The following is a 26,832-nucleotide window of genomic DNA, read 5'->3' as shown; positions in this document are numbered from 1 at the left end:
AAATGTCTTGAGATATGCAAGGGCATCCCACCAGATTCCACCTCAGCTGATATTTCAGGTGATTGCCTCCCACAGCTCTCTTCATGTTTCTGTTGTTCATCTGCCATCCACCTTGAATATCTCAGGTCACCTCAAATAGCATTAGATACCTGTGTTTAGGCAACTGGGCGTCCCTTCTGTCTGCAAGGCTTGTTGCAGCTTTTCTGTCCCTTTGCTTTCCCCTTCTTTTCCATGTGGTGTGTTATATTATTTGGTCCTTGTTTCTATATCACATGGTTGGGCAGCTTTAAAGACACTAAGTTAGACTCATGTAGCCCACAAACTTTTTGATCATACTGTAGATGACTGATATATATATAAACTGGCTCCATTGGGAAAGGGCTGGATCTGTGATTCTTGTTATCAGAGATAATGCTTTGCAACCCTGAAAGCCTGATGAGGTTCCTGCAATAATCTCACTGTTGTATCTTGTTATACAGAAATGAATCACTGATTTATTTGCAGGTAGAGTGAACAGGGAGGAAGAAAGAACTGAAAGAGTTTTAGCTGTTTTAATTGTCATCTGCTTCTTGCCCACCACAACATTGATCTCACTCATGTTTGTAATCCAGTGCAGCACCAAAGCTGTCAGTCTTTTCAGACAGATGAAAGGAGCTAAGAAAAAGCTTCTTATACAACAAATGCAACAGATCTGTCAGGGGAGGTTCAAACTCCCTTCAGCTGAAGCCATAGCCACCTCTCCCCACCAGACACTCACCTCTTCCCACATATTTTATTTGTTGAGTGTGAACCATACCAAACTACTTCAGGGTTAATAAACTGATTTTTAAACTATTATTGACTTAAACTGGAACAAAACAAAAGTAACTGCAGTTAAAACTAAATACAAACTAGAACAGAGTTTGAAAATCCTCTGCTAAACTCTTTGGGACAGCATTTACCACTTGCCAGTTAAAAGCACAGTCATATAAATATTGGGCTTCCAGATTACCACTACATTGCAAGTAGTGGTAAAATAATAAATAAAATGTTGCTGACAGCAATAATAATAACAATAATAATAGAAAATAAGATTACATTAATTTTGAGAAGACCCACTGCCTGGAAACACCACTGCCTGGAAACACAGAGCATGACATTCAAGTATCATTTTTCCTTTTTAGTGTAATTCAGCATTATTATGATTACTGCTGACTTTTTGGTTATCCATCAGCACGTGGTGGGTGGAAATATCTTGGGGTGTGACTGATGGAGCTAGTTGTTCTTTTTTTTTTTTTTTTTTTTTCCACTGAATTTCTTGATGTGTATGCTTTTCCACACAGATGGCACCTTTGGCAACAGCCTGCCTGGCAGGATTTCAGGGCACCATTAATCTATCAAAGCAATGCTAATGAATTTGGACTCTTAACAGTTTACTCACCATCTGCTTCTAACTGTCATCCTTCTCTGTGTTGTCCTTAGTGCTTCCCTCATGGAGGACTGGAACTTGGAACAATACTGATTAATGTTTTCTACTTGCAAGCATCCAGAGCCTGGTGTAGCTATTGACTTATTTTAAGATTTTTGTTGAAAAACAGTGTTAAAAAGTCAAAAGCATGGCCATAGAAAAACTTGGCAAAAGACAAAGGTCATATTTTAGACCCTCAAAACTGTCTATTTTTCCCTAACTCTGTAGACACTTAGTTTTCAACCAGTTTCTACCTTCCTTCTATACTAGTTTGCTCAACCAAAGTTATTAAACTCAGAATAACCATTCATAATTTGCTGTTTGCATTAACTGTTCCTGTGCTTAGAGCAAACCTGAAGAAAAATAAAAAGTGAGGGGAATATTTGCTTAAAACACTTATCTGTTTTTTCTCACTGATATCTGTTGGTCTGAATACAGATATTGCCTGTTCACAAACCTCACCTCACGTTATATTCCCAGATGAGCAGAATTATCACAGCTACCATGCTTCCAGTAAAATCTCTTACATTTCTCTGGCAGTCTTGTACTGCCAAGGTGCTCCACACCTATCTCTGTGGATGTGATTTGCAAAGTAGGTGGTTTCCCTGCCTATCTGGCCTGCAGGACCTAAGCCAGAAACATTTGCAGAGCACAAAGAAACACATCCAAGAAAAATGAGATTTATAACCCTCTTGCTGACTTCTTTTTATTCAAAAGTCTCATGGCTTCACCTGGAACAGGGCAGTCCCAGGTGCAAGTTTCTCTTGTTCCTGAGGGGATTTGAAACCACATCTCTATTTCTCTACCTCCCAGGAGAATACCCTAACCACCAAAAGATAGTCCTGAAGATTGTGGGTCTCATAATCTTTTCCAGTAAATCTGTTCCACTCTAATTAAATATTCATTGTGCTTATGAAGATATAACAACTCTAGACATAGGTAGAATAGGTAAACTTGGTTATAATCCCATATCTAACAGATATGGGATTATGATGCACTGGGTTTGTGAAACTAATTTAGGATATGTATACTTCTACGTGGGAGGACTATAAACTTCTTTTAGAGCTTCATATGGCAGTCAGCAAAGAAAGTTAGACACTACAGGAATGACCATTGCAATTCTCTATTTTTTCTGCAGCTCTAGTCCCTAAAACACAGCTATCTGAATTATTTTATTTTAATTAAAAAAAAAAGAGAGAGAGAAAAAAAAAAAAGAAAGAAAGAAAGAAAGAAAGAATAACTCCCCAGTGATGTAACTATAGATATGTGGTGATTTATTAATAACAATTGCTGCATATGGGCTAAGCAACTTAGGACAGTGAGTAAAACCATTAATTATAACCTCTGCAATATTTATAAGACTGGCCATGACAGTGACAAATTCAGCATTGCAATTTAGGGAGTTATCACATAAACAGAGAGAAAAAAAAAGTAGAATTCTGAGCTAACTTCTTGTCACCTTCTAAACAGAGCAAAACAAGGGCTTGGCAATAGGTAGTGAAAGTGTTTGAGGCACAGAAAACATGCTTATAATGAAACATAGATTAGGAAATAAAGATGATAAACAAACATGAGGGATGCGATAGAGATCATTAAATTGGTTGTTCCCAGTTACCCTATTTCATATTACAAGAATAATGAAATACCTTATGGATCTGAATAGCAAGACATTCAGAGATGATAAAAGGGAAGACACTTTTTCACAATGGATAATTGACCTGTGGAACTGATTGCCACATGATAGCCCCAAGTCCAAGAGCTTAGCAGGTTTTAAGAAGGATTAAACATGTATAGGGATAATTAGTTCATCTATTACTAAACAAGATAAGTTTTATTAGTCACTAGTTGCATTAAATGAGATAAAAGCCTTGCAGGAAACTAATTCTTACCCAGTAAGAAACTTTAAACTTTCAATGACATTTTAAAAAATAAATATTTTTGTATTTCTCTTCCATGGAAAATATATATATATATATTCTTCCAAAAAGTAAGTATTTGTTTGCTTTCCCCCCCCCCCCCCCCCCAGCTAGCAAGCAATATGATTTCATCTTGTCTAAAAGATGGATTAACACTGACATATCCTGGTTTATAATTAGTATCTGAACTGAAGCAGCTACTGTGAGATGCAATGGACATTAAGAATTTTCTTCAGAAAAGCATATGGGAGAGTTTAGACGCCTTCTCAAAATGTTCATGAATGATATAAATTTAATTTTCTAGAAGACATTCTACATAAAATACAATACAATACAATACAATACAATAAATAATAAATAATAAATCCATCCCATGTGTTTTTAGGGTGGATGGATTTCTTGTATTCTAGAATGACAATGCTCATCCAAGGACTCCACCTATGTGCAATCACCTACCTTACTCTCTTACTCATTTTTAAAACATTCCTTTTTCTTGGCACAGGTTCCATTTATTTTACCAGAAACATTTGTAAGAAAACATTTCTCCTTCTCTTTCTAGACAATGAGTGGAGAGAGTTGTTACACCCAGACAGCAAGTTGGATAATAATGGAATTGCAGAAAAAAATAGATTAGAAGAGACTTTTGGAGGTTATCTGGTCACAGCAGGACTAACACAGAAATTAGGTCAGGCTTTTTAGGTATTTTAAACACCTGATTCACTATCTGGAAGTATGAGCATCTCTTGCATAGAAAATTCTGTGGAGACAATAGAAGGAACACATAAGAACCCTAAATGAAGAGTACAGTGTAAATAAGATGAATCTCTTGTTCTTTTTCCTTTGTCTATCACCCTGTTGGCCCACTTTTCCGTCTGTTTATCTGGCACTGTCGATTGCTCATAGTTATTGCCATATTACTGAAATATGCAAAACAGGTTTGGAAACCACTTGTACCAAAGATGTTCTCTGCAAACAGTATGATTGTATTGAGAAACCATATATTCTTTGGTGTTTTTCCTACAGAGGAATATTTTTTCACAATTTTTCACTTATACAATACCTTGCTCTGAGCTCTGTGCAGAAGTGGTTAGACTGCTAGCTTGCTTAAAGCTAACACAGATATCCCAACACTATACTTCAGTCTAAAGTGCAGATATAACTTATATAAATTTCTTGATGGCAACACTGCCAGTCAAGCAAACCCAAGCACCAGAATCCAGTTCCAAGAACGTATGAGACTGACATCAAATTATTTCCTTCATTTGTTTTTTGATTATTGCACCCTTAGGGGATTTCAGGTACAGGCACATAATCTAGTTTCATTTCATTTGTCCTGTACATATATATATATATATATTGTGGTAGTCAAGTATGCAATAGATTACCGGAGCACTGCATGCTTTTGAATGTATTTATCTTCACATCACTCCTATGAGGAAATCAAGTACACTCATTCCCATATCACAGACTGGAAACTGAAGTACAGAAAGGAAAAACAACTTGTTGAAGGATCACTTAGGAAGTCCACAGAAAAGAAGGACTTGAAAACCCAAGACCATCATTCACCTTAGAGAATCATTCTTTCATTTGCACTGGAGTCTGAGATTGTTTCATAATCACATTCTTCTAGGACCTGAGATTTTAATGCAAATCACAAAGAACAAACAAATATTCCCTTGTAAATATAAGAATTTACAGCAAGTTAGAGACTGACATAATCCTTTTTTCCAAATTGCATCTTTGGTCCAATATAGCATTCCCTTTAAAGAGATGAGTGCTACAGGTTTATCCCCCAAACATCAACAATGAAAGGTGAATCTTCCCTAAAAAATCCATTGCTTGTCTGGTATCACTCTTTCTCTATTACTTAGAAAAGCAGCTCATTTTCCCAAAGATGTAGTTCTTCATTTATCCTTAACACTTTATTTCAAAGAAGCTCATCACCCACCTCATTCCTCCCACTCTCCTATTCTAGTTCCCCTACACCTCATCCCATCTCATATCTCCACCCCATCCCATATTCCTTCCCTCTCTCTCACACTCCTGTGAGATATTCCCCCAAGCTCTGGAAAGATCAGTCATACATTACATGATTTGTGAGCAAACTGGCCAGATTTCAGAGCAGCGGCAGCTCTAGGTTAAACCACAATGTGTTCCCGAAACACCTGTTATAATGCTCCAAAACATTTCACTCACAGGGACTTGCTGTAACACATAGAGACCTTTTAAGACACATCTTCACCTGGGAACTTCCTGGTGATGATTCTATAGCTTGTTTAAATACTAACCAGCTCACTGCAATGCTAAACTTTATCTCTGAATGTTTCAACAATGATGTACAATACCAAAAGGGGGGAAAAGAAAAAGACGAAAAAGCCTGAATTGTGTTGTTTAGTTTTAATTTATTTTTTACTATAGATGGGTTGTGGATAGGTGGGTTAATCTGGGAATATCTTCAGGCAGTTGTTATTACCAATTTAGCATGGCTCTGTCTGCATTTTATCTTAGCTGAGATTCTAAATTAAACATGCATTTAAAAATAATGGCATTTGAACAGGGTGTCTCATTCAATTTTAGCTGGCTGCAGTGTTTTGTTATGTTTGCATGTTACTCTGTAAATGTTTGTGTTCCTTATCCTGATTACAGATGCAATTTTACAGCACATTTATTGATTTTAAAACTTTAGAATACCATTGACATCAGCCACAAGGAACCTTATTTGTCTGGCAAGAGATTGCAGAAAGAATTTTAGACCTGATTAATTTGGTTCTGTGTTACTTTTCCACTTGAACTTGTAATATGAAGTCTACATATTCATTGTATTGTTTGTATTTGTAAAAAGCCAATGCATCACATTGGTCTATTTAAACACATGTAAGATATTTTTTTTTCTTTCTTAGTCATTTTAGTTATCTTGTATAAACAGTTTGAAATAAATAAGTGTACACATGAACATAGATAAGAATTCACAAGGTTCTTCTTAAAAAAAAAAAAAAAACAAACAAAAAACACACAACTAAATACACACTGTGTTTCTCACTGTAAATAACAAATCCAAATAATATTGCATTTTTTATCATCAGTCATAACTTCAGAAGTTAAGTCAGTTTAAATCTTGACTAAGAAAAGAGTTCATGATCTGACCTAAGAATTACCATAATATTTAGTACTAACAGCATTTAAACAACAAAAAAAGACTTCTTCAAGGACACCTCTCAGCCTGGAGTCTAAGCCAAGAACAAAAACTGATGGAGACTTCACAGCCATACTGTGGACTAATAAAAAGCCCGTGTTACACAAGAGAAAGCTAAAACACTACTTAGATGACACCTATAAAATCACTGTTACATATAAAATCATTGAAAGAATGAAGAATTCACAAATGGTTTGCAGGGGCCACAAAAGCAGCCAGCATTACACAATGGTCAAGAAAATTGGTCCAATGTTAAATTGTTGTTGCAAGGTATTCAATATCATGTGTGACAAACAAACATGTATTTCGTTGCCTTAATCCCTTTACTCTCCAAACTAGAGTTTGCACCACAGCAAAATCAGAGCTAGTAGCAGTCAGAAAACCATGGGGGCAAGAGAGAAGTTCTCTTATGCTTGAATGCAGCTTTTTCCTCAGTTCAGTGTTTATCCATTGAGAAAACCAGTATTGGAAAAATACAATACATTACATCTTTTTTCAACTTTCTTTTGACAAAACTGGTTGATTTTTAAAAGATTTTGTATTCAGCCTGTACAACTTGTCCAACTGCATTTGGTTAGGAGAAGGAACAAAGAAGATAATGATTTATTCCATGGTTTGATATCGGGATGGGAAAAGTTGCCTCATGTTATGGTCAAAGCAGCCAGCAAGAACAGGCTCCAGAATCAGATACAAGCTCCAAACACAAAGATTTGGCATGGTTGAAAGTTTCACAAATTCACCTTCTCCTCGTCTCCTTCCTATGCTGAACAGGACAGGATCCTGAAATGTGTACACACTTAACATTTGTTTTCAGCAGAAGAGGAGGATATCTACCTCAAGTAGATTATTTGTCTTCCTGGAAGGAAAGTGAAAAGATGAAGGCTCTCCACTGAGGTGTGATGAATAGGACCTACAAAACACTTTACCTTCCTCTACTAGGGAAAACTTAAATTTTGAATTGAACTTTTAAGTGCAAACCAAGCATCTAATCTTTCGGAAACCCAGGTGAAGACACCAACAGGGCTCTAGTGTCCAAATTCAGTGGATGTTATATTTGTAAAGGTCAATTTTCCCAGTGAAAAAGACATAAGGTCACATGCAGAGCCTATGAAGATTTCTAACTTCTGAAGCAGTTAGCATTACTGCCTGTTATATCAAGTCTACCAACTCATCAACAGATTGAAAGCCACAAAATAAAAGCAATGAAGAACTGATACTCAACTGAAGGAGGTACAACATATATTGAGATAACCCCTCAATAGCATATTCTTCCTGCAATGATGAGGCAACCTATAGCTTAGATATTTTAAGATATGTAGTTAGAATCACCTTATCTGACAAAATCTGTGCACAGTGATGTTGATTTTCTTAGAGGTTTTTTTTTCTGAAGTGGTAGCTTTAATGAAGGACATAATGTGAAATTTCAGAGATAGCTGAAAGGCTGTATTCCCATTTTATCAACAATTTCTATTTCCAAAAGAATTCATATATCACCTTCACTTTGAGTAAAGAAGGCTCTTCTGAGTCAGCTCAGAAAATCATCAGCCAGTAACCAAGAAGGGTAAGGGAGGTTCTACCAGGAAAAACAGGAGTACTGACTTCAATGGGATGTAAAGGAGAAAGTACTACAAAAGGTGATGGGAAAGAATAAAATGATAATTAAACAGAAGAAGAATATCTCAGTACTGAAAAATATCACAGAAAGAAGCTTAAAATTAATTTGGAAAATACACTGAGCAGAGTAGAGTAGTAAGCATAGTGAGAAGATGGAGATTTATCCCTTCTATTCAATCTCTAGAGGCCTATGTAAAGACAAATGCCAGCAGAAAGAGGGAAAATTGGGGTTAAGGTCACCCCATGGGGAAAAAAAAAAAAAAAAAAAAAGGTCAAAAGGTATCCAAAGCTTGTGGAATCTGGAGTTTTTTAAAACCTGAGTGGACATGACCCTGATTCCGTAGTTGATCCTGTCCAAAGCAGGGACTTTGAAAGAGTCCAAAAGAGGGTCACAAAGATAACTGGAGTACCTCTCCTATAAGGACATCTCCTGAGAGAACTGGGAGAACTCCTGAGAGGACTCCTACCGGCTGAGAGCTGGGACTTTCAGCCTGGAGAAAAATATTTTACCAATGTCTATAAGTATCAGAAAGGAGGATGCAAAGAAGCCAGGCTTTTTTCAGTTGTGCCCTGCACCAGGACAAGAGTCAATGGGCACAAACTGTGAGAGGTTCCATCTAAACATCAGAAAGTGCTGTGTGAGTGGATGAACATTGAAGTAGGTTTGCCAGAGAGGCTGTGAACTCTCCCTTCTTAGAGACTATCCAAAGCCACCTGGGCATGGTCCTGGGTACCTTGCTCTAGGTGTTGCTGCTTGAGCAGGAGGTAGAACCAGATGGCCTCCAGAGGTCCCTTCCAACCTCAACCAGTCTGTGATTTTGTAATCTCCAGAGGATCTCTTTAAATTCAGCCATACTGTGATTCTCCAATTGACCTGATAACTAGAGATGTGCTAGATTTTTATTTTTATTTTTTGTCCCATCAAGATCAATCTCTACATGCCAAAGACCTGCATTCCCTTAGGATTACAATGTTCATCTATCTCTAACTGGGTGGCAAGGAGGTGTCCATTCTCTTTAAAGACACAGAGGTTCTGACAGCAAAATTTGTATACATGCATATTTTGTATGCATAAAGGCTCTGGAATTTGGTCAAGATATTCTATAGACAAACTTGGCTTTGTTCTGCCCTGCAGATTTAAAACAGTATAAGTGATACCAATAGATAGGTATCAGGCCTGGCATGTTTTCAAATAGTCTGATAGCAAGAAAAAGAAAGCAATATAAACAAACCTCCTCCTCATATAATTTTATCAAAATCAATTAAATACATAATACAGGCACAAACCTGCAAGGAGGAGTCTCAAAACTTTCATGTAATTTAATAATCTTGACATCAGGAATTAAAATAAATTGATCTATTTTACCAGTGCTTCATAATCAGATCTCCCCCATCACAATCACAGAGGATGACCTAGGACACCACTTCCCTAAAATGCTCATGCTCTGTAATGGTGGTTCAGTTTTCAAATGAGGCACAAAATAATGTCACTGTTACGATGCATTTATTGTCATGGTATTCAAATATCAGGAGATCATTTCAAAAAGGAGATACTGCTACATTCCACATGATGGCAGGAGATCTGTTTTTCTTATTGCAAAACCAGAACTCACAATTTAAGACTATCCTATTAAATATAGCAAGATAAGCAATCTCCTGTATTCTCCAAGCTGTTTTAGAATAATGTGTTCTTAAGACATACTCAGAAGGGACAATTCTTCTTTCTATATGAAAAAAAAAAAAAGTTGAAGTAGTTTTGCAAAGTTTACCTACATGACAAAATAATAAAAATACCTTGTAAAATAATGCATATAAGCACACTGGTATTTCAGAGCAGATTTACAATGCTTACTTTTTATTTATTTATTTATTTATGAACATAATTAAGTTAACATACAATGGGGTATTTTTAGAATTCAGATTTTGTTCCTTGTGCCTTTTAATAGAATGAAACTCCCAGTTGCAGTTTAATTTGACTCATTCTAGAGTATTTTATTATAAGACTTTTCTGATTATATTTTCAAATTAAGAAATACTAGAAACATTAGTTTTCTTTTTTTCTTTTTTTTTTCTTTGTTTTCCTGCAAGTTCAAGAACTTCAGCATGCCTCTTATGGAGAGATTTTGTAGCTCTTTAATTGAAAAATCAAACATGGGATTTGTTAAAAGTATATAAAAAAGATGTTCTATGTCCAAGTGTTCAGTAGGCGGTGGAAAAAGAAAAAAAAAAAGATTAAAAAATGTTTTTAAAATATTTATTTTTTAATGTATTTATTGTTATTATTTCTTCTAATTGTTTACCACCCATCTGTTTTTTGGTACGTATAAAAAGCAAGGAAAAAAAAACACAACATTAAAGTAATAAACGACAATATCTTTCATTGTTAACACATACATTGAAACGAACGAAGTAGGAGAAAATCTCACATGATTTCTTGTTTTTCTCTTGTTTGTAGCTCGTCTTTAAGCAATATACATGATTCATTAAATACTTATGCAAGCATATGTTCTGCTAAGAAGTGCACCGAGTTCATCCTCTGTTTTGCTCTACCAGGGAGTGCCCAATTCTTTTGGCAAGGTTCCTCTTTATTAACTTGATTTTTAGGACAAAAAACAATCATAGTATGATATTCTGACAACATACCATTCAGGCTTCCAACATGTCAAAATTAGATGATGGGCAGCCATTGGGAGAAGTTACTTATAGGTTAGACACTAAAGACATGTAATAAATATATGAATTCTAGAGCTTTTCATGTATGAACTCAGTAGTTAAATTTTACTGACTTTTTTTTTTTTTTTTTTTTTTTTTTTTTTTTTTTTAACCTGTGTCAGAGTTTGATTGCTTTTGTAGTCGAGCTGAAGTGGTGGGTCAACGAGAGCAGTTAGCAGGAGATGCCTGTGGTTCCCCAACTCCCATGTCGAGTCCAACACGGGAGAGGAACAAGTTTTCAGCAAGTAACTAGGTGAAACATGGCATTAATATGAGCAACAGCTCTCAGCACATTGCTCCCTAGGGCCCTGTGGGGATGGTATTGTCTTTCCACTGAGCAAAAAAAGGAACATACTTCAGCTGGGAACCATGCTTGGCTGTACATTGGTCAGGAACTGCAAGATGGTCACTAAAAACATGATGGTCCTAAAACACCCCCAAATCTAGGCTACGGAAACAGAGTCCCATGGACTATTCAGTGCTTGGGAAAACATGGATCCAACACGCTGTTTCAATTTAACTTAAACCTCTCTAAAGCTATCCTTTAAAAACAAACAAAAGAGTAGATATTCCCTTTTGGGTTTATAACACAACTAGCCAGAGAGTGAAGCACAGTGCTTAAACTATAAGTCCTACAAAGGCTGGCATCCCCTTGCCTTTATGTAGGCATCAACCTTTCTCTTTATGTATCTGAGTCACACTAGATCATTTTAACTGCATTTTAGTACTGTTAGCTCTGGGGAGACAACTCAGCTTTTGGCTCAGAGATCAGGAACGGAACTGTAGGATAATTTTCAATTATAATATCTCTCTTATTGATGATGAATGATGCTCAAGAAAGAAAACAAAAAACTGAGCATGATAACCTAGTTTTAACTTGTAATCTAAACAGATATGTTCTGTGGACTTTCAGACTTAATAACAATGGAATGCCGTATTATTATTTTCCAATACATTCTGGAGAGGAATTTCCCTGAATGGGTACTGATTAAAATCAAATAATAATAATAAATAATTTGCTACTGATCAGTGCTTGACATACCAGTTAGCCAAAAAATGTTCGGTTTGTAGCTATTTTTTGTTTGGTGCTCTTTAGTTTGTTTTTGGCATGTCTCTTAATTTGGAGAAAGAATAAACTGATTAGTTTCTATTTCTTTTCTAGTCTGTTGTATGTTCCAACATTCATGAGCTAGTGTAAAATTTCTGTGATTACCTTGTAAACACTTGAAGGGAATATTTAATTATGGGTTTTATCTTCTCATCTCCTTTTTATATACGCTAAGTAGATTTTGTTCTTTAAAAATCAAACCAACCTCCTCCCCCCACTCCTCAATCCTTGCAAAACCCCTGGATTTTGAGCAAAAGTAGACTCAGTTATACCCCTTTAATAAAAGTATGAGTAGACTTTGGAGAAACTGAAGAAGCTCTTTCTTTCGTTTTCTTTTTTCTTTTCTTTTATTCAGAATAAATGCGATCTTGAAAATCCACAAATCAAAATGCTTATCTTGTATTTATGCCAGCACATAACGCATGACTCCTGGTAGATGAATGTCTACCCATAGAATGCATTATTAGTCTATTTAGCTTCATGTGCTGTGCTGACCTACTTTAACTTATTCTTAATAATGCACGGTGCTGGAGCAATATTGACTCATATACTCATTTCTCATATACTATGAGGCATTAATAATGCATTGACTTTTTTTCCTACGAAGTGAAGATATGGTTAAATCAAATGGATCCTAATGTGAACATCAACAAATGAAGCAGATTGGCCCTTGTATGAGCAAAATGACATTTTATAAAGAAGGTATTTCATTCTGCTTCCCTTGACAAATGTTTCCTCAAATATGCCATTGCCATTTTATTCTGGGCAAGGTCTGTTTTCATATAATACTCAACAGTAGTTGATGTTTTTTTACCTGCATTTAGGAAAAAAAAAAAAAAAGTCTGTGAAGCATATCTTAAAAAGCACTGATAAATCAAATCCTCCCAGAAAGAATATCTTACAAAAATTGGTTAAAATAAATATTGCTAAAAGGGAACTATATCACAGTCTGGAGCAGATTATGAGACAGTAAAAGCAAAACAGGTAAACATAAAATTTAAACAAACAAACAAACAAGAATTAATTTTAAATAAATAAATTGCTCCACAGTGTTTGTCAGCTTCTGAGTCTAATGAGACAATTCCTGATGAGGAAAACTGAAAAAGACATCAATTAATGTAATTACCCTTTTATTATTATCATCATTTGTAGCCAACAACAGAGCAAGCTGAGATTTCTATATTCAAAACTTTCATATAATTATTTTGGTGAATCATTTAAAATATCCCCTACACCCTGCAATTCTGTTTTTCACTATTATTATTATCTAGGATGAACAAACTGATTCCAGCTGATGACTGGACAAATTGCACTGCTGAAATGAAAGAAACTGGATAATTTCTCTATTCTCTCTGTATCAAGGTAACTTGCACCTAAAAAAGCAACATCAGTATAAGCAATCAGTCCCTGCGAACAGGAAGCCAAATTCAGACATTTAACTAAATGAGTTTTTCACTTTATTTTTTTTTAATTTTAAAGCAGGCTGTGCTTGTTTTCAATAAATGCTCTGCAAATGTTATTAGCTGCCCTGCTTGCACTATGAAACTCATACTTCAGAAGATATATCAATATCCTTAACCCTGATCCTTTTAATATTTTTATCACTGTGAAGCACAATTTTTATCGCTGTGAAGCACAATTAACTCAGGTGAAACAGCAGCAAAACAGCAGTTTTCAAATAAAAGTACACAGAATAAGAATCAGTTTGGATAGTCTAATATAATATTTCTTATTTCAAAATATTGACTGCTTTGTATAATTCATGATGTGTTCTGATCTTCTGTGCTGAAATAATTAACAAGCTTTGTTAACCGTTAAACGTTTGACCATTTGTTTTGTTTTGTTTTGTTTTGTTTTGTTTTAAATAAATTTTCAATTTTATGCCATGGATAATGCTTCAATTTGCTGTAGAGTTTCAAAACATTATTTAATTGTTTTTTCAGAGATCTAATCAGTTAGATATTGGCCTTCAAAAATGTTTAAACATGTATTATCGGGATTTAAAAATCTCTACCTGTCTTAAAAGCTACCAACAGAAGAAACTATATTTTTTTTTAATACCACTTTTAGTTGTTCTTCCTAGAAAATGGGAATATATTCTTACTATGCAGTAAGGGAAAAAAAAAAAAAAAAAAAAAAAAAGGAAAGAAAGAAAGAATAGTGAATATATGTGAATACAAAACTTAGCAAACAAAACAAAAGGACTTTAACAACTTCCTTCAATAAGGTACAGAGAAATATTCTGAAAAGATTTTCAACAGTAAAACTATTGTTAATTTTTTACCAAAATAAAGTATAACAAAATAGCTAAAATAAAATAAAATAAAATAAATAAAATAGTAACAGCAGTTGTCATCAGTCCTAAGTATATCCCCACATGGATGTTTAAGGACATAGAAAACAGATTTCTATTATTTTTAGGAATTTCCAGAGGTTATAGCAGGGTCTTTATCTATCATCTTCTATTTTGATAAGACTCTCCAATCAAAATGTCCAGTCAGTGAAGCAGTGGCATGAGTACATCATTGTGTTAACAAAGCCTTGCCAAACATTGTGACCTGCACTGCTGGAAGGGACTTACCCAGATCACAGAAAGAATATATTGGGTAAAGGCTTGGTTGATTGGTTGTATTGTTTGTTTGTTTGTTTGCTTATTTGTTTTGTTTTTGTGTGTGTGTTTGTTTTTGTTGGTGGTGGTGGTTTCCAAATACAGAAGCAAAGTCCATGAAACAACCAGGCTCTTTGACAAAAATCCTTTTCTTCATGAGATTTGGCATTGCTCGCCTGTAGTTACATATCATGTAGGATTCTTTCACCTGTATGTTCTCACAGGAGAGTGTACTTATAGAAAGACACTCTTCCTAATGTTAGGAGAAAAACAGTGAATTTTTTGAATGTGCTTTATTCCATAACAAAATTCTCCATTTTCTGTCTCTTTTCTAAAAAGTAATTAGAAGTTTTATGTTTAATGTACTTATCCTTATTTTAGAAAACTGCATTCCTTGTGATTTAGAACAGGGACTCAAAGAAGCTTCTTTCCAGTTTACTGTTGTGAATAGCATATGATTGATATCTTCCTTGCTCTACCCCATCTTCCCTTAGATGTTAATCAGTCTATAAACAAAAATAATGTCTTGAGAAGAAAGGGGGAGGGGAGGGGAGGGGAGGGGAGGGGAGGGGAGGGAGGGAGGGAGAGAGAGAGAGAGAGAGAGAGAGAGAGAGAGAGAAAGAAAGAAAGAAAGAAGGAAAGAAAAGAAAGAAAGAAAGAAAGAAAGAAAGAAAGAAAGAAAGAAAGAAAGAAAGAAAGAAAGAAAGAAAGAAAGAAAGAAAGAAAGAAAGAAAGAAAGAAAGAAAGAAAGAAAGAAAGAAAGAAAGAAAGAAAGAAAGAAAGAAAGAAAGAAAGAAAGAAAGAAAGAGAGAAAGAAAGAAAGAAAGAACGGAGAAGAGAAGGAAAAGAAGGAAGGGAGAAAGAAAGGAAAAGTAGGTGCAATGAGTTGTCACTTTTTCCACAGTAAAATTTCCCATGGAGAAAATTCCTAAGCTGCTCCCCCTATAGATAAAGGTGTTGTCAGTGCACATACGCAGTTCATTTCATTATACAGTTATTGACGTTGACACAGACTTTCTTATCTCTAGCTTTCAAAGATCAACAAGACATCAATGGGATTTCTCTTCAGTGAGACATGTTAGTGCATGATGAAATTAGGTCGCACCACTGAGAGTTCATTAGAGGTGCTGTTCTAAGAAAAGTATGTAGCCAGGGTTTTGCCAGCTAATAAAAGACCCTGGATTTTTTTATTATTGTAAGTTACAAATGGAATAGCTGAGTAAGTTGTGAGGACCCATTTTCATAAGATTTAAGTACATGTACTCTTGTTCTCTACTGCTAGCGAAAATATCTCCTGGTCACACTGTGATACAGAATCCCACAGTCTTTGAAATCAATAAAATCTTCAACTTTCTCATCAACATGATCTGCAGTAACAAACACGGGATTTACTGATAATGGGTTTTCACCAACCAAAGGAAATCGTTTTGTGGAAGTGTTTTAAGTAAAAGCAACAGGGTCAGGCATATTCAGTTTCATATGCATGTAAATTTGAATATTAGGATTAGATGAAACTGGATATGGGTAGTACTGTATGGTTATTTCCATGCTATCTGTTAGAGAACCCACAGTGCCTTGTTCCCCACCCTGAAGCAACCTGAATTTGAATTTACATAGTATTCTAAAATACAGTAAAACAAAATACCAATACCGAGAGAATCATATAGACTTTCATTGCAATAAGACTCTAAATTCTACCTACAGCTCTATCTCATAATGATGAAGAAAATTATTCAATTTAATAAGTAAATTATTTTTTCCTTCCCTGAACTAAATGCAGTTATTAAAGCCAGAAGAATCACTAGCAGTTTCTCCCAGCTCACACTGTAAAATGAAAATTGCATTCTCATCACACCATTAATTAATGTTCTTGATGCAAAGAGATATGTGATAGATTTATGTTTCACATGTAATATTATTTTGTCATGCTTTATGTTCCTGGAGTTACAGTGCACATCAGTATTTAAGTTCATTGATAACCTGAGTGTCAGAATGGCTATAAAACCTGTTTCTCATAGAATTTTGCACAATTTTCAGTGCACTGGTCTCATGGAAATGGTCTATTTTGATGCTCTGAAAGTGACATACTAACCAGAGGAACTGTATTACATCACAAATCAGACAGACTTCCTCTTCCTTTCCTTTCCTTTCCTTTCCTTTCCTTTCCTTTCCTTTCCTTTCCTTTCCTTTCCTTTCCTTTCCTTTCCTTTCCTTTCCTTTCCTTTCCTTTCCTTTCCTTTCCTTTCCTTTCCTTTCCTTTCCTTTCCTTTCCTTTCCTTTCCTTTCTCCTTTCCTTTCCTTTCTCCTTTCCTTTCCTTTCTCCTTTCCTTTCCTTTCCTTTCCTTTCCTTTCCTTTCCTTTCCTTTCCTTTCCTTTCCTTTCCTTTCCTTTCCTTTCCTTTCCTTTCCTTTCCTTTCCTTTCCTTTCCTTTCCTTTCCTTTCCTTTCCTTTCCTTTCCTTTCCTTTCCTTTTTCCTTTCCTTTCCTTTTTCCTTTCCTTTCCTTTTTCCTTTCCTTTCCTTTCCTTTCCTTTCCTTTCCTTTCCTTTCCTTTCCTTTCCTTTCCTTTCCTTTCCTTTCCTTTCCTTTCCTTTCCTTTCCTTTCCTTTCCTTTCCTTTCCTTTCCTTTCCTTTCCTTTCCTTTCCTTTCCCTCTTCCTTTTATTGTCTTCTTCTTTTCTCCTTCCTTTCTTTTCTTCTTCTATTCTCCTTCCTTTCTTTATTTATTCTTCTTTTCTCCTTCCTTTTTTAATTCTTTTCTTATTTTCTTATTTTCTTCATCTTCCATCTTGCTGAAGGAGACAGTTCAAAAAGAATAAAAAACTTTTTGGCTTCTGAATGCAAGGACTTGATGATCGTTTTTCCACTGCTTGGAGTTCATCCTCTCATGGCTAACCAGTGACACTCAAACTCAGCTCAGGTTTTTGTTGTGTTCTATGTTGCATCATAGACCTTAAGATACACAATTAATTAAATTAAAATAGATCTTTATTTCAGTTCAAAGAGTTTGGAACAATGCGACAACTATGGCACAAGCCCCCAGAGAGGTATTCTTCAACTAGGATGCTAAAGGCATATTTTACATGTTTTGGAGAGCACAAGGAAGGTACCCGTGAATGCAAGATTTGTCGGACTTGTATTGAGGCATCATGTAGGTCAGAAAGAGAATGTTTTTGACAACATTTGTCTCTATAATGGCAATTTTAAATTTACAGGTTTCAAGTTAATGATTTCTACATCTTTTTCTTGATCTGCTTCTGTCCTTCCAATCTGGAAACTTTTGCTCTTAAGCATTCTTACAGGTAAAATTCATTATTTCTCTAGAGAAAGAATGAAGACATGAATGTGTATCTAGCTCTAGCTACTTGGTGAAGTCTCTATTCAAATAGCAGAATCTCTATTCAAAATTTTGTAGCTAAATGCAGTAAAACTGGTGTGTCATCAGACTCAGTCTTATACCTAACCAGCCTGCTCTCCTGGTAAGATATGATCTGATACAATTTCAAAAGAGATAACATCAACTGGGAGGAAAGTTTGTGTCAATAAGATTAGAAAGATGTTTTGTTTGCCAGTAGCACATGATATTTCACTTGTGAAGTTTATAAGCTAGAGTTTAAAGTGAGTTTTTGTAGAGAAAAAAAATAAATAATACTTTTCAAGTAGTGAACCTTACAATGCTAAGGCTGTAATAATATCTCCTTTTTCACACTAGACACTGAGGAACAGTAAACTAGAATATGATTAATTTAATCAAATTTTAGTCATGCATGTGTATTTTTGATAACTGCAACAGAACTTTTCTTCTTCAGTTCTCCATGCCTTAAGGGGAGAAAAATAGGCACTTCTAGGTGTGATTCATCTGACCTAATTGAGAAGAATAGTTGTGAATGTGATGAACAGTGCTCTGGGCTTCGCGCGATATGTCATCTAGATCTCCACTGAATGTAAAGAGAAACTAGAATGACTTGCACAGATATAGATGCATTCATTGTCAACACCTATACTTGGTCAGATGATTTCCATCCATTTTTGGTGACAAGTTGAGAAGAACACAATAAAACAGTTTCCCCCGTGTCAGTATCCAAACCACCCTTAAAAGACCTGAAAGTAAGGCTTTGTGAAAGGTAGTGCCAGTGTAACTCTCCCTCCATTCTTCCTAGTCTTTATCTTGTTATCCAAACTATCTTATGGCCTTCAACAGGGGTGCTAATGAAAAAAGTGTGTGCTGGCCTGCAAATTTGGTTTATTTAACATCTAAAAAGTAAGGATGCTGTAACATTTAAATACTTTGAAGATCAACAGTCCATTGCTGGAGTCATATTGCTGAAAGCTTAAGGCAAAAAGAGTGTGAAAAAGGTTTCAGATCATCTCAGACCCTTCCCCTAAGTGCATTCAACCTCTGTTGGAATTATCCTGTCTCTTTATCATGCATCTAGTAGATGAGGCTGCAAGAAGGAACTCCTCCCTCTAGTCAGGTCATGGTGTGCATGAAGTGGCGGGTGAGGATGACCAATCTGTGACCTGAGCCACATGGGGTTCATGTGTGACAACCCTTGTATCAGGATAATGTTGTGGTTGTGGGACAGTCTGTGCATAGGATGGGAGTTTTCAAGTAGCTACATTCTTAGATATGGGAGGAAGTTAAGGAGGGCTGGTAAGGCAGGATCACCCAGCCCACTTCCATTGTGCAACAGCATGATGGAACCCTGGGGCAATTGTGGCTGTCTTGGCTGTGAAACACAGCAGGAGTTCCCTTCACCACCGCCACCCTAAGCTCCCTATTTCTCTCTTCCATATGGAGATTTTGGAATGTGACCCACAGAATCCAGGAGGTAGCATGGAAACAACAGTGTCCAAAGAACATAGATAATTGCTTACAATTAACACTGGCAATTTCACAATCACATGTGAAAGAGTTATATTACACAATCTCTTACATAACACCTAATCTTAACCCAATTCTGCTCCACTGTAAATGCCTAATGCAGAAAACTACATTTATCATTTAGGAGGAAGAATATTCCCATCTAAGTTAAAATAAAAAAAAAAAATAATAATGGTACAGCTCTTGAATTGTTCAGGGATCTGATGAAAAAGCAACGTTTCTGGGCTTATTGAGGTTTATTTTATTTAAGATATTTTTGCCATAATATCATTTGCTATCTTAACTCCTGGGATACTGATGTAGATTATTAAATTGTGCCTGAAGTAATTTTTAATGGTTGTAACTGGAAGCAAAAAAATGAACTTCTTAACAGAAGATGACAGTACATTTCACTTATCACTAGTCTTTGATTTTCTTTTTCAGCAGGATATTCCCTATTGACTTAAAGTCATTTATATTTCAACAGGCACTTTTCCCAGTCTCACTAACCCCAAAGGTAATCTTACCCCAGTTAAGGAATGTGCCTCACTTTTGAGTATCTTTATGAACCCCAAATTCTGTCAATGAAGCACAACCAAGTACCTTAAAACAATTCAAAATCCCTGCAGTGCAAAACAAGATCTGCCTGGTTTGGTTACTAGTTATTGTTATTATTATTGAATGTAACCATTAAAATGCATTATTGTACAGATTTCATAAGCACTCATACCCATAAGATCTGGTTAGCTGTCTTTAATGCATATCATGCTTTCTAATGGGAAACAAGGTATTCTCTGACTTCTGGTGAAAATTTATCAACAGAGGCAGATGATATGAAGGAAAGGAAAGCTCCTGAAGAAATTGCCCATATCTTGTACAAGAGAATTAGATATTGAAAGTGTTTTACATCTGGTCAGACTTAGTTGAATTTCTGCAGGAAAGTTAGTTTCTACATGTGATCTATGAAGTTTTTCCCCATAACTTGCAAAATGCAACCCCAAAGAATGTTCCTGAAGATTCCTTCAGCTTCTGCTCTAGAGTTCAGAGGAGCTGATCAGAGACACATTGTTATTTGTAATCCAGGAAACCATAAAAAGTCATTTCAATGTCTTGTCATAGGACAATGAGCCTGAAGGCTTGGCATATTATGGTCTCAGTGCTACCAGTGCTTCCATGTTTATTAGGCTGGTTGTTAATTGCTCTAACTAATTGCTAAGTTAAACTTCTCTCTGGTTGTCCCTATGTGTGGTGTAGAAGTGGTAAGAAGTTAGGTCTTTATGGTCCATGCATCCTCTTCCCTAGAGTTGCAGAATGATATACTGATCAGCTGAAATAGGACTATCTAAGGAAATATGATTTAAGAAATACAAAGGAAATACAAAGTAAGATTTTACCTGGGAAAAAGAATCTGCTGAAGATTTTCATTATCTATATACATTTATGAATGTTGTATGCCCCTTTAAGATACCAAAAAGATAATATATTTTCATGCTTCTGTAGAACTAATTGCCACAGAATGTTGTGAAAGCCAAATGAATGAATGAGTTAGAGAAGAAACTAATCAAATTAATAAAATAATCTATCAAAGCTATCACATATTATGCTCTAGATAGTTTCATCTAGTGGTGATCTAAGTCACTTATGATCAAAGGAAGAACTATTCTCTTTTTCTCAGTGTACACTATCATTCACTTTTAAATAATACAAGTAAATTAAAAAAAAAAAAAAAAAAAAAAGAGAGAAAACATTCATTTTGATTCTTTTGATCAGGCCCTGAATGTTCATCTCATGGTCCTATGTTTCAGGTCATTACTGTCATCAGAGAATATGTCAGCAAAACCAGAGTCCTATATACTGGCAAATACACTAGATCAGGATACCCTTTTATGGGATGTGAATCTCAGAAAGAATGTAAATCCCTTCCATTTCAGCCCCCAGCCAGTATTTGGTTTAGTACTGAAACAGCTCTAACTGGAAAGGAAGACCTATATCAAGTGCGTCAAATGCAGACTGTCCAGCTCTTCTTAGCTGGTAGTATAGTAAAGGACTAGTAGATCTTCAAAGTCCTATGCTAGCTACCATCATTTCTTTCATGCTTTTATGACTGCAGTAGCCATCATTCTAAGCATCCTACAACACCAGCCAGTGCCTAATGCCTTTCTGAGATAAAAGCTGGAGGAATAAAAAATGGAACTGTACCAGTATTCTGCTAGTAACAGATTTGTAATTGTTTATGTATTAAAGCTCTGAAAACTATACTGGAAGTTTCTTGGTTAAATGTATATTCTGTGACTTAATGTAAGTATACATGGATTTATTTTCATTCTGAATGAATTTATGTCATGCAATTACACAAGTAAAACAAGCCTTGGGTAAAAAAAAAAAAAAAAGTATTAGGACAGCAGTTATTGAAAGACACACCATATCTCTCTCTTGAAGATTTTTCTAACATAAAGGCAAGCTTCAATTAGTTCAGCATGATATTTAGGTCGTAACTATCATAATGAAAGAATGAATCATTTTCCATTCCAGGACAGAGGGTAAAAAAAAGTGGCTGTAATTAGTGACGTAAGTTCAACCTGTTGATATATTGAGCAGGACTTCCATTTGAAGGGTTTAGTTTTCAATCATCTTTATTACCTTATTAATCACCCTTAATCAAAATTATTACTCTGTCTTTTTAATCATTGTTGTTCTTTTGGTACCTGTTGAGGGGCCCATGCAGGGCGGAGAAAGATGATAATTACAGTAAGTTTTTCAGATACAATGAGTCCTGAAGTTATCCAAATCATGTTCCGAAGCAGTGGAAACTAGAATTCTTAATGCTTAAAGAAATAGTGGCCCTGCTTTACTGTTGTTGGACTGTGTAAGGACACTTTATGTCACTCTGAAGTTTACATCCTTTAGCAATAGATTGATTGCACTCCAATCCCTTTACACAGCAAAGGGAAGGGGTATATGATGTAATTCGGGATTAAACCCAGTTTTTCCTCTGTAAAGGCCAGCTGAAAAAAAAAATGATAATAAATCCTTTTCAGTATGCAGAAAAACTCATCTTGCACTGAGGTGCTTCACCTGCCATTTGTGATTAATTTCCCATTCTTCCAATGTCTCACTTTGATTATTAATGATAATGCTTTGATTGATGACTGGTGCCTGCTAAATACCCTATTGCCAAACAGGGAATAACACTTGTTCAAACAGATGCATGCTGGAGGGAATCATCACAACAGATGAGCCCATCTCTTCTTGGGCAAGAGCTTGAATCCAGCTCATGCTATGATCTCTGTCTCTCGACAGATATGACTTTGGTGGAACCCTTGGAATGGGTTACAAATTCCTAATAATAAAGAATGACAACCACAAAAGAGTTCATCTTGAAAGTCAACTTATGCGGTGAATACCAAGGAATCTTGGACCAAGGAAACAACTGATAACCTCTCACGCATGGGCTTTCCCTCCTTGAAACACTCAGGTGTTTTCACCCATGCATAGCTAGTACATGTTAATTTTCCCACTACAAGACACTGGTGGGACCAGACATTGTAATTTTATCTCATGTTAACATAGGTGAGGTCAACCTTCAGCTGCAGGGAAGGGTGGGGAGAAAGTTGAAAATGCTGACCTCATTTAACTACTTTGCAGAAAAAAAAAAAAAAACAGCAGATGTCTACTTTCCAATCAGATTTTAAACTAAGATCATTATCACACGTTAATTATATCATTATTAAAAAATAAGATACACTTTTAAGTTTCCTATCCTAAAACTAATCAGTATCTAACTATTGACTCTGCTTATCTCTGCTGTTCATTATTTTCAATTTTCATTACAGAAGAACATAGGAGCCTAAACTGGGTCGTACCTAGACATTGTACAACATACACAGAGTAAACAACATAACTACCCCAAACAGTTTGCAATCTAAAAGGCAAGATGCAACAGGTGGGTGAAGCAAACAAGCAGGTGGGAGTGGGGAAATCTTAATAATAGGATGTGTTAACACTTGTACATTTCATGGGTGAATCATCAAAATAGCTGAGCTTGAATTGTCCCTACTTTCTGTCACACTAGACAAATCTTGGAAATTTCATTTGTCTTGGGTTTTACTCAGACAAATGGTCCTGTACTCTTCAAAAGTGGATCGATCTAAATGAGGTCTATGTTTCTTCAAGGAAGTAATAATGGGATACTTGCAATGATTAGGCAAGCCCAAAACAGGTTTGGTGAAGAGCAATGCATTGACCCAAAGTGGGAATCTGAAGCTATACTGAAAATCCAAATCACAAGACTTAGAGGTGAGGGAATGTAAGTGTGAGAGCAGAGGGCACAATCCCCTCCCTTGACCTGCTGGCCACTCCTCTGTTGATGCAGCCCAGGATACATTGGCCTTCTGGGCTCCAAGAGCACACTACCAGCTCATGTCAAGTTTTTCACTCCCCAGAACCCCCAAGTTCTTCTCTGCAGGACTAGTCTCCATGAGTTTTTCTCCCAGTCTGTCCTCATGTCTGGGATTGCCCTGAAACAGGTGCTGCACTTTGCACTTAGACATCATGAGGTGTTGTATAACTCTGAGTTCACAAGTAATGCTTAATAAATAAACCTATAAGAAATGCTTAAATTAAGCCTTACCACATCACAGTTAGATATTTACTGGAGGGAACAGGGAAGTATTTGTACTGGAATTAACATGAAAACCCCATGAGAAAATAGTGTTAGATACACCTCAGAACAGGCCTCCTAAGCAGAGAAATCTCCATCACATCACTTAGACAAAAATCTTTTAATTATGCTATGGCAGATGATGTCTCTGTGGAAATCAAATGCCCATCTCTAGGCTCTGCATCTTTCATAACACTATGTCCAGAGACAAGAAGCTATAGGTTGTAGATATGCATGTAATGAATGGCAGACAAATTAGAATTAAAAATAAGTACCCCAAATCTCTCAGTGAAACATAGAAACTCACAGATACATTTTAATAAACAGGTCTTTTGTAATTATGTGTTGCCGTAGAAGGAAACTACACATGTCATCAGAATTTATAAATGCAGTATTCAGAAATGGGGTGTAAGATTTTAGATAATTTTTGCATCTCAGAGGAAAAAAAATTCTTTGAAACTAACCCACAACTTAGTCTTACCCTGATATTCATATTTTATCGACGATCTCACTTGACGTATATGTTTTTGCTTGGGATTTTAACAAAGATAGTTATCATTTCTGCAGCAGGCTTTGTAGACCTTAGTGGGTTTAATCTCAGTTTGACATCTTGTGCATTGAGCACATCTTCTCTTTTTGGGTCTGAAAATCACGTGTTTCGGAAGCAAAGCTCTAAACAGTGTGGATATTTTGGGGCCAAATGAAGTTGTATTAGTGATTGATGGTTAACCTGAAGTACAGTTATTTCAACTTTTAGAGGAACATCAAGTTTTACAGGGCTGTTAAACTCTATCACATTATCCAATGAAACTACTGTCATGCTAGAGTATGTTTAGAAGATTTCACTGCTACAAAAATATATCAAAATTATGAGGGAATGTTGGAAAAGCTTGAAATGCACCAGGGAGACAATAAGTCTACTAGTCCCTCTTCAGAATTGCCAAAAATATTAGTTGGCTGTTACAGACAGGAAGAACATAAAGAGAAATTATCATACCTGCTGTACAGTGGAAAGCTCAAAAGTTGTCACAATTGAGTAAGGACAAAATGAAAAGATGTATTGGGAGGTTGACTAAATAAATTTGAAAAGATGAATGAGACAATATACTGTTATAAAATTTTCACGCTGGTCACTGAAAGAATCTGAAGGATCCCGTGTTCCCACATGAAAAATGCTCAAGCAAAATGTGCTTCATTTCCCTGGGGACACCTCAGACATGCTTTTCAGAAGGACAACAGGCACTAGATCTCTGAGTTGGACTGTGGTCATGGTCCTGTACTCTGGACATTAAACCATGGCTTAGAGAGGATGTAGAGTCGTGTGTCATCCCCTCCCCCTGTCCCTCCCTCGACCTCCCCCCCCCCCCCCCCCCCCCCCAATCCAAATCACTTCCAGATAATCCAGAGACATTTTTCTTTGGTCTTTTCTTTGTAGGGTGGTATTTCAAGCTGCTGGGACTTGTTAATTCCTGAGACAAATGTTTACTGCTGCTATGAGTACAAAAACCTGCAGCATAAAAATCAGATCTAGATTGTGTGCCACCAAAGATGGAAACAATGGAAGGTGCCAGATGTGGGATGGACATCTCTGAGAGTCAAGGTGTACCTCCTTAATCAGGCTGATTGACACCATTTGGAAGTTCAATGTATTGAAGAGGATATTTACAGTTACTCTAAACGCACCAGTGGAAAATGTTGACATTTGTTTGATATAATGGAAAGTCTAATTAAAAAGTAACAAATGTGAACCAAAGAAAAACTGTGTCTGTTTTTAAAAGCCAAACATTCTGCCTGAAAACTGAAGAAAATATAAATATTTTAAGAAAAAAAAATACTATCTTTTTAAAGGAAAGATATGTGTTTACCTTTAAAGAAACTACCTGATTGTAAGCTCATCAGAATATTTTTGACAGAAGAAACATTAGCCTATTCAGCGTCCAACATGAAATATATTTTAGTTCAAAGAAGCATAAATCCTAGAACCAAAACATTTACAATTTAAAAGCTTGACATATTTCAGAGCATGTTGTCCCACCTCTCAATACTTTCATCATAATTTCTGGCTGACCTCTAGCCTGGACAGTCAATCCTCTTGATCCTTCTCTATATCAAAATCATCACAGAATGATTTGGAGTCAGGGAGGGAGCCCAGCTGGGAGGTGACAACTGCTTCCAGGGTCCCCATCCTCCACTGGGGGATGGGAATGGGATGGGTGGTTTGCTGCATCCTGAGATGTCTTATGCCCACTAATTCTGGCTGATTACTCTCTCATTTACTGATCTTACCCAAACACCATACATCTGAAGACATATTTCCTGGCCTAGTTTCAAGCTCATTGACTTCAATGCAAAGTTCATAGGAAAGACTTTTCAAAGACAACTGCAGTTTTATTATTTCAATATATTAAATACTTATTAATGAAAGAAATACCTCTTTAATAGCTACTTGATTTTAAAGTGGCAGAGAATATTTGTGGACAGGATTATATTCTCATTTCAAAACAGCCTCCACATATCCTCACTACATCAGGATTAAAACTCTAGACATAATCTTTGTCAAGTGCAGAGGACAGTATAAATGACTGTTGATTCATATTCTTTTAGGCCTGTAAAGTTATAACTATGTAATATGAACACAGGCTCTTTAGGGTAGTTCAGAGCCAAACTGGAACCCTTCCAGCCTGCACCGAAGGATTTAATGGCATAGTTTTTA

At 36.0% G+C, this 26,832-nt stretch overlaps 1 long non-coding RNA gene across 1 annotated transcript; it reads left to right on the top strand.

The window, feature by feature from the left end:
- The first annotated feature begins 14,524 nt into the window (after nt 1-14,524).
- LOC140001409 (uncharacterized) lies at nt 14,525-25,862 on the top strand. Its single transcript, XR_011806624.1, has 3 exons — nt 14,525-14,596; nt 23,293-23,402; nt 25,555-25,862. It is a non-coding gene; the product is annotated as an uncharacterized lncRNA (long non-coding RNA).
- Nucleotides 25,863-26,832: the final 970 nt, after the last annotated feature.

Source organism: Anas platyrhynchos, chromosome 1 (genome assembly GCF_047663525.1).
Source record: "Anas platyrhynchos isolate ZD024472 breed Pekin duck chromosome 1, IASCAAS_PekinDuck_T2T, whole genome shotgun sequence".
Taxonomy (NCBI): domain Eukaryota; kingdom Metazoa; phylum Chordata; class Aves; order Anseriformes; family Anatidae; genus Anas; species Anas platyrhynchos.
Note: the sequence above shows the minus strand (reverse complement) of the source record. Positions and strands in the feature narration are given on the sequence as shown.